The sequence below is a fragment of the Castor canadensis genome, chromosome 9 (genome assembly GCF_047511655.1).
Source record: "Castor canadensis chromosome 9, mCasCan1.hap1v2, whole genome shotgun sequence".
Lineage (NCBI taxonomy): Eukaryota > Metazoa > Chordata > Mammalia > Rodentia > Castoridae > Castor > Castor canadensis.
In genome coordinates, this window is record NC_133394.1 from 79407233 (window position 1) to 79414970 (window position 7738).

Sequence of the window (7738 nt, forward strand, 5' to 3'; positions counted from 1 at the left end):
GCTTGCTTCAGTAGCCCACACACTAAACTGAAACCATACAGAGAAGATTAACATGATCCCTGTACAAGGATGCTATGCAAATTCATGAAGTTTTCCATATTTTTAAAAAATTGAAACATCAGAAGATATTCCTATTTTGATTCTTAAGCTTCCTAGTACCCAGTCGTATGTATGATCAGTATTCCTGCTCTCTTCCACACGTGACCTATCTGTACCCACTCTCCATCACAATGTGACATCGTGAACTCCTTATGAACTTTTGACACCTTAAGAATTTGCTCCAGTAATCTTGTCCTCTTCCTTCTACATATTCACCCTTGAGTGCATCATTTCTATAAACATGATTCAATACAAATATGCAGTTGACTTGGGAGCAACTTTGATTGATCACACTTTCTGTTGGCACCATTATGTGGCTTCGCTCACAGCAAAACTCCTCAAGAGAGTTGTATGCATTGCACCGTCTCAAGCTTCTCTTCCTACATTCATTCTTCAATCACTTCTCTAATACCACCAGTCATCAATACCCAAGTCTCATCTTGCTTGACTCAGCAGCAACATGTCACATGGTTGATCTGTCCTCTTCTCTCATCATCTTCCTTCATTTGGCTTCAAGAATATCTCCTCTTACCCACTGGTCATTCCATTGCTGCTTCTTTGGTTTACCCATAGATTTTTAAATTGGAGATGCAAGGGCCAGCCCTGAGTTGTGTTTCCTTTCCTTGTTACCCTCAGCGGCTTGATGATTCACTGTAATATCCTTAAATTCCATAAATTTATCCCTGTCAAATGCCTGTTTCCAACCCAGACCTCCTCTTTGAATTGCAGAATCACATCTCCAAATAACAGCTCAACATCTTTATCTGGATGGCCACAGACTTGCAAACCCAACATGTCTAGATTCAGCTAAGCTTTCCACTTCCACAAAGTCTTCTCTATAGAAAGTCTTCTCTGTCTCATTTCATTGCAAGTCTATCTTTCTGATAACTCTGGTTAGAAACCCCAGGCTCATCCTTGATTCATTTAGCTCATAATCCATAAGCTTCTACTTTTTAAAATGTGTGAAGAATCCAATAAGTTCTTTCAACTTTCACCTATGTCCACCCACCCTTTCACATTTCTATTTCTATCCTCTCAGTACTATAACCAAAAGTAGATGTAAATTGGATCATAGCATCCCTCTTTAAATAAACTTGAAAAACTTCTCCATTTTATTTAAAACAAAAACCAAATCTTTACAATGATCTATGTACCGATATTATCTGGCCTCCCAATGCCCTTCTAATCTTTAATCCTTTCCCTCTGTCACTGTCCTCCAGCCATAGCAGTTTCATTGCTCCTGCCCCAAACCTGATTGACCCACCCAGGGCCTTGGCTGTGGCTACACAATGTATCTGGACCACTCTTCACCCAGCATGTAATCCCCTCACTCCTCACCTCAACACTCTGTTCAAATTCCACCATCCAAATTTGCTTATACCAGCCACCCAATTTATTACAATGAGCAGATCATGGTCTCAAACTCAAGACTTTGGAGCAATCCTACAATGTTCTATTTCTTTTTTATAGCACATTTCATCTTCTTGCACTTTAGGTAATTTATAAATGCTTGAAGTTTAGTATTATCTCGTGCTATGCCAGAAGATCCAGCAAAACAGAGATCTTTGTTTTGCTCACCACTGCATCTTAAGCAGCTGGAAGTAGTATCTGGACCCTAGTCCATGTTTGCACAAATGGAGGTAATTTTCCCTGGGAATGGAATGCTAAATCCAAGTACAAAGTAAAAGTATTTCACATTGTTCATTTAGCCAAAAGCATCACAAGGACTCTGGCCTAAGCCTCTAACAGGCTTGCTCAAGGTGCTTTATACGGTCTTTGCATTGTAATTATCATTATTTAAAAGCTTTGTACCCATGTCTAGTCCTGCATTCAGATTGCTGCCTCTGTTTTGCCGTACAGCTGCACAAGGAGTTCAACTAACATAATCTCCACGATTATCTTTAAAAGTCATAACAAAACCAGATTATATTGTAAAGTTTAAAATTCTTGTAGTTCCTAAGGAAGCTGAAGACGTTTTCTGTCTCCAGTTAAAATCCATCTGATTTCCCTTCAGCATGCTTTTTACCTAGGGCTACTGTATTAAATCACCACAAAGCTGGTAGTCGGAAATCCACAATCAAAAAGGCCAGGAATCCAAAACCAAGGTGCAACCAGGGCCATACTCCGTCCAAAAACCCTAAGGAGCCTCTTTCCTTGCACCTCCCAGTTTCTGGTGGCTCCTAGCATACTGTCACATATGGCAGCACTAATTCCTCCATGTGGCTATAACCTCACATGACCTCTTTTTTGTATGGCTCATGTATGGGTCTCTTTCTCCTTCTTGTTTCTTATAAGGAGATAAGGTCTGTGGTTGGATTTAGGACCAGAAGATGGTTTTATTATGAGATCCTTAAATAATTAAGTCTACAAAGCTCTCACCCAAATAAGGTCATATCCTGAAGTTCTGGAGAGATAAGAAATTTAGGAAATTTTATCCACTATGGTGTATAAAATTCACATGGAAAAAATTTACAATATTTATAGTGTGTAGTGCCCCATGATTTGTGAATTTTTAATGTTCTACTTTTTTGCTTTGTTTTCTTTTGCCATATATTTCAAAAGATGTATTAAACATAGAACTTATAACTCTCCATTAGAATTCAATGTAGTCTCCAAAGTATTGAAATAATGACAAATCAGAATTTTTGTTCTAAGTAGTTGGAAGGCAGGTGAATTTCTCCCAAATATTCTTTTGCACACACAGAACTGAAAGTTCAGGAACATAAAATGACAGGGAGAATATTTGGAGAAACCCTGTCCAGGTAACCTTGACCTTCAGCGTCAGGTATTGTATGGACACACCGTTTTGCAACCTCATGGGCAAGTTAAGCAACAGCAGAGTACTTCCCCCTACCTTGGTTAATGGCAGGCACATTTTCAATACTCTGCAGAAAACCCCTGAGGCATTTAAACAGAAGTTGGTTCCCTCAGGGCCCAGCTGTAACTGAGTGACAAACAGAAGCCTCCCCCAGGCTGAGCCAATGGCAGTCCTGGCAGGGAACTGGGGAGGGAATCCCATCAGCAGATTCCTGGAAACCTTTCATTTTAAGAAGATTGAGCACATCCACTAGGTATGGGTTTTTTAAGGATGTGCATGGTACATTTAATTAATATTCATTAATAACTATGTCTCAAATATGTAGCATTTTCCTCTCTATATTACAAATTGCTTCTTATATTTAATGATCTAAGGATGCTCATTTGTTCAGTCAGTACATACAAATAAAAAACAGAAGTGTTCTGTTCATCTAACAAATTCAACATCTTGTTGGCTACAGTAAGTAATAAAAATAGAGTAAGAAAATAGAAAGGATGAGATGCACTTTTTTCCTTACCCAGCAGTTTAGAAGTTTAGTTTCTAAGATGTCTGGTAGAAAAGTCTAGGACATGCATAACACGCATAACACTATTGAGTTATTTCAAAAGGACTTCTGGAAGTTAGTATGTCCATGTGTTGCCTTACCTCTCTCCATAACCACTCAAATAATTGAGAGCTAAGATGACCATGATCGGGGTCTCCTTTTCTAGACCCGAGAATAATGATTCTTTAAATTGGTTAATCAGAATCTAAATCATTATCAAATTGAATTCTTAAGTTTTCGATATTCTTCTTCTACAACATATTTTGAGTTACTCATAATAAAAAACTGTGGAAAATGAGATAGCAGTAAGTACTGTAAACTGGCTTATTCAAGAATTATTTAAGAATTTCTTAAATGAATGACCATCAAAATAATTTGCAATATATAAGATTTAAAAGCAACCCAGGAGTTGCTTAAAATAAATCTTCCTTGTTTACTTTACATGAGGAAGATCAAAAGGTAAAGCTCTTCTTTACACAAGAATGCCAACAAATAAATAAGTCATCATTTTGTAAACACCACAGTAATAATTCTTTTTGATGCAATTCATTCACTTATGCTAAAACCATTCCATGAAAGATCAGGAACAAGATGCTCCTTTCTCAAATAATTGCCTCCACAGATTACTCTTATTAATAAAAGAAAAGGTAGAACCCAAAAGGAAAAATCTTACAGTCATCTCCTTGGCAGATCTTGCCATCAGCAAATGCAGGAGGAACAAAAAGCATGAGCTTCCTGACGGGATGCACTGTGAAGAAGAAAACATCACTATCTGGCTCCTACCATAAATTTTATCCCTGAACCTAATCACAAAACTAAACTGAACAATTCTGAATGCAGAGGCATTCTGCAAAGTGGTTGACATGAACTCTTTGAAAATAGCAATAAAATGAGAAGATAGAAAAACAAAACACAAATTACTGGCTAGGGATTTCTTCTGGATTAAAGAAAACTAAACAGTCATGAAAACTTAATGCGATTTATGATCCTTCATTTGATCCTGGATTGAGGAAATTGAATACTATAAAGTTAATTTGGGAAAGAATGTAGAAAATTTGAATGTGGGATGCATATTAAGTGACAGTGTTACATAAAGTATAAGTTTCCTGAATGAGATCTATTTATTCCGGAGGATATCCTGGTTCTTAAGAGATAAGAAGATTGTGTACTTAGGGCTGAAGATGAAGCACATGTGGGAAAATGTTAAAAATTGGTGAAATGAGTTGAAGAGCAAATGGGTATTCATTGGTTAAATTTTGGAGGGGAAAGACATGCGAATTTAACAAAAGGGGAAGAAAATCACAGTATAGGAGAAAAAAACACAGAAGTGTGATTTTCCACAAACCCAAAGAATATATATACCCTTTTTTCTGTAAAGGAGGGAAAGAAAAGAGAATTTGGGGCAAATGGTAAATGACTTTTTAGGGAAATTCAGTAGGTTTGGAGACAAAGGCCTGGGAAAATGTCCACTGGGTCCACAGAACAGAGTGGGATCATAAATGCTCCTCTTGGGGAATGAAATGAAGACAATAGTATGGGACTGAAGTCCAAGTGTGTTGACATTCTTCAGTCTTTCTTCCTGTGGTAAGAGTCTAATTAAAGGAAAATCCAAAGAACGTACTAGAGGCAATTGTTTGCTTCTTTGGTGGGTCCAGACTGTGGACAGGTAAGGGAAATTTGCAGAGGGCTTCATCCTGCCTGGGAGGGGGAGAAAGGAGAGAAGAGCAGGGAGCCTTGATTCTGCCACCAGAAAATGCCAGCATGTGGGGGCATTGCTCTCTGCATCACAGTGGTTTTGGGGTCTAGTTCTATTTCATGCAACATAATGTTCCTGAAATAGATCCATGTTGCTGTGCTTATCTCTAGTTTGTTCCTAATAGTTGGGAAATACTCTCTTGTGCTGGAATCATTATAAATCATTACAACACATGTGGCCTTTGGGTCTAGTTTCTCTCTCTTCCCTACACAGATAGAGTCCAAAGGAGGAGAAATGAAGCTTAGAGAGTCCAAATGGGATGGAGGAAATCTATTGCCACAGCCAGTGTGGACTGTTTTGTGGGGTTGATGGGGACAAATATGGGGCTTCTGATGAGCTGGAATGAGGGTTCTGTGTGGCTTGTATAAATCTAGAGTACAGGGCAGGTGGCCTTAGGCAGCGTGGGTGGTGTGTTCACAATTTTCCTCGAAGGACTGCTCTCAGCTCCACAACCACTGATACAGAACTTCTTGTCTTTGATTATGGTTTGCTTTCTTGAATTTTGCTCTGTGCTTCATGAACCAAGCCTGCAGTACTGTTGTTCAGTTGTGTGTGTTTGTGTGTGTGTGTGTGTGTGTGTGTGTGTTTGTTTCTCTTTTTTTATTAGCATATATTAATTGTATAAGGGATTTCACTGTGGTATTTCCATGCATGCATACAATGTACTTTCATCAAACTCACCTCTGTTGCTCTTACTTATCCCTCCTCCCTGCCTTTTATACAACTTTTAAAGGGTTTCATTATTCTATTTTCATACATGCATATAAAATACTTCAATCATATTCACCTCCACTTTAACACTCTCCTCTTAGTTTTGAGGCCACTTTTTCTTTTCTTTCTTTGGCAGCGCTGGGGTTTGACGTACTTGCTAAGGATATGCTTCAATGCTTGAGCCACACTGTCAGCCCTTGAGGCCATTTCTTTCCTAAGGCTGTAGTGTGGGTATGGATTCACATGTTCCAGCTGTTTCTCAGTGAGTGTGGCTCAGCTCCTTCTTGAAAGTTTCCAGTGCTTGCCCCAAGGTGCCTCAGAGCCTGTCATCTAATCCACCTGTGTTCTATGTCCAGTTCCCAAGATAAGCCAGTTTGCATAACTTTACTGTTATATAGCTTTATTTTCAAAATAAAATGCTGAGAAAACTTGTGATAATTGTCTTACTTCATGAGGGGTATAGTAAAAACAGTACATGGCTGGAACGAATTTCTCAGTCATTCACCACATATTTATTGCTTGTCTTCCCTGCTATACAAAATTCCCACCCTCATGGACCTTTCCTGCTTTCTCCAGGGAGGAAATGGAAGCTCTTGCCTTCCTCTTTTCCATCTTTCTCAACTTTGTTTCTCTGTTGCACAAAGCACTAGGCTATGGCCAAAAAGAAGGAGGCAATGATGAAAGTGAGGCAGTAGATAAGTGGACTTTAACCAAGTCTGTCCCTACTCCTTGGATAAATTATGGAGCAGAAATAGTGGCTTCGGAGGACTCTACCTATCTTACCCTTGATTTTACTTCCCACACTTCCATCCAAAGCAGAATGGATGGAATTCTTACGAGGTGGATCCCAATTTAAAGCAATTGCCCTGCCCTTAGCAATTCAAACAGTGAATAATGACACACTAATGGAGACTTGGGGAAAGATGTTGTGAAGAATGAAAGAAGAAAGACAAGCAAGGAGGGCAAGTGAGCAGATGAGTTGACTATGATCCCTCTCAGGAGTACCTGAATTCTAAGACTACCTAAGTTTGTAAGTTAACCCAAAAGAAGAGATTGTGCACAGACAGGTTCATATGTAAAATACATGTAACCATGTCAATAGTGATTTGATGATTATTAAATATAAAATTGAATGATAGGAACTGTTTGGTGGAACCAGCAGAAGCAGGAGGGAGGGTGAATATAATCAAAGTACTTCATATGCCTGTAAGAAAACAGAATAATGAAACCCATTAAAAATCAGTTGGGGGGATAAAAAAGAGAAATAGAAGGGGCTAATGTGATTAAAGTACATTATATTCATTGGCAATATCACAGTGAAGACTCTTTGTACAATTAATATAAGTTAGTAAAATATATATATAATAAAAAAGAAGAAGAAATATTAGCATGGCAGCTGTATCAGGAAAGTAGAGAGATACATGCTATTCCTTACTTCTGCCAATAGGTGGCAGCATTTATACATGATAATGCATAGGCTCCAGTTAAGTAAGAGAATGAATTCTAATTTCTCAAAAGTTTACTACGAAAAAAATTGGTCTTTTTGTTTTGTTAAATTTATATTATCTATATAATTGTTTCTTTCTCAGTTGATGTTTTCTGGTATTTTATTTTGTCATTTTCATTAGCTACTGCTTCTGTTAAACAAAAAAAAAAAAAAAAAAACAAAAAAACTTTTCCTAAAAAAGAAACTTCAAGAAAAGGTATTTTTCCCACAAAAGAATCCATTCCAGCTGTGTTTTGATTCAAAGTTGCTCAAAGAGAAATGTAAAGTTTGAACCTGAGGAGACAGTTCCAGGTGGGTCACCTC

General features: G+C 38.0%; 1 non-coding gene across 1 annotated transcript; it reads left to right on the forward strand.

The window, feature by feature from the left end:
* LOC141411148 (U6 spliceosomal RNA) lies at window positions 1–104 on the forward strand. Its single transcript, XR_012435989.1, has one exon. It is a non-coding gene; the product is annotated as a U6 spliceosomal RNA (small nuclear RNA).
* The last annotated feature ends 7634 nt before the right edge of the window (window positions 105–7738 follow it).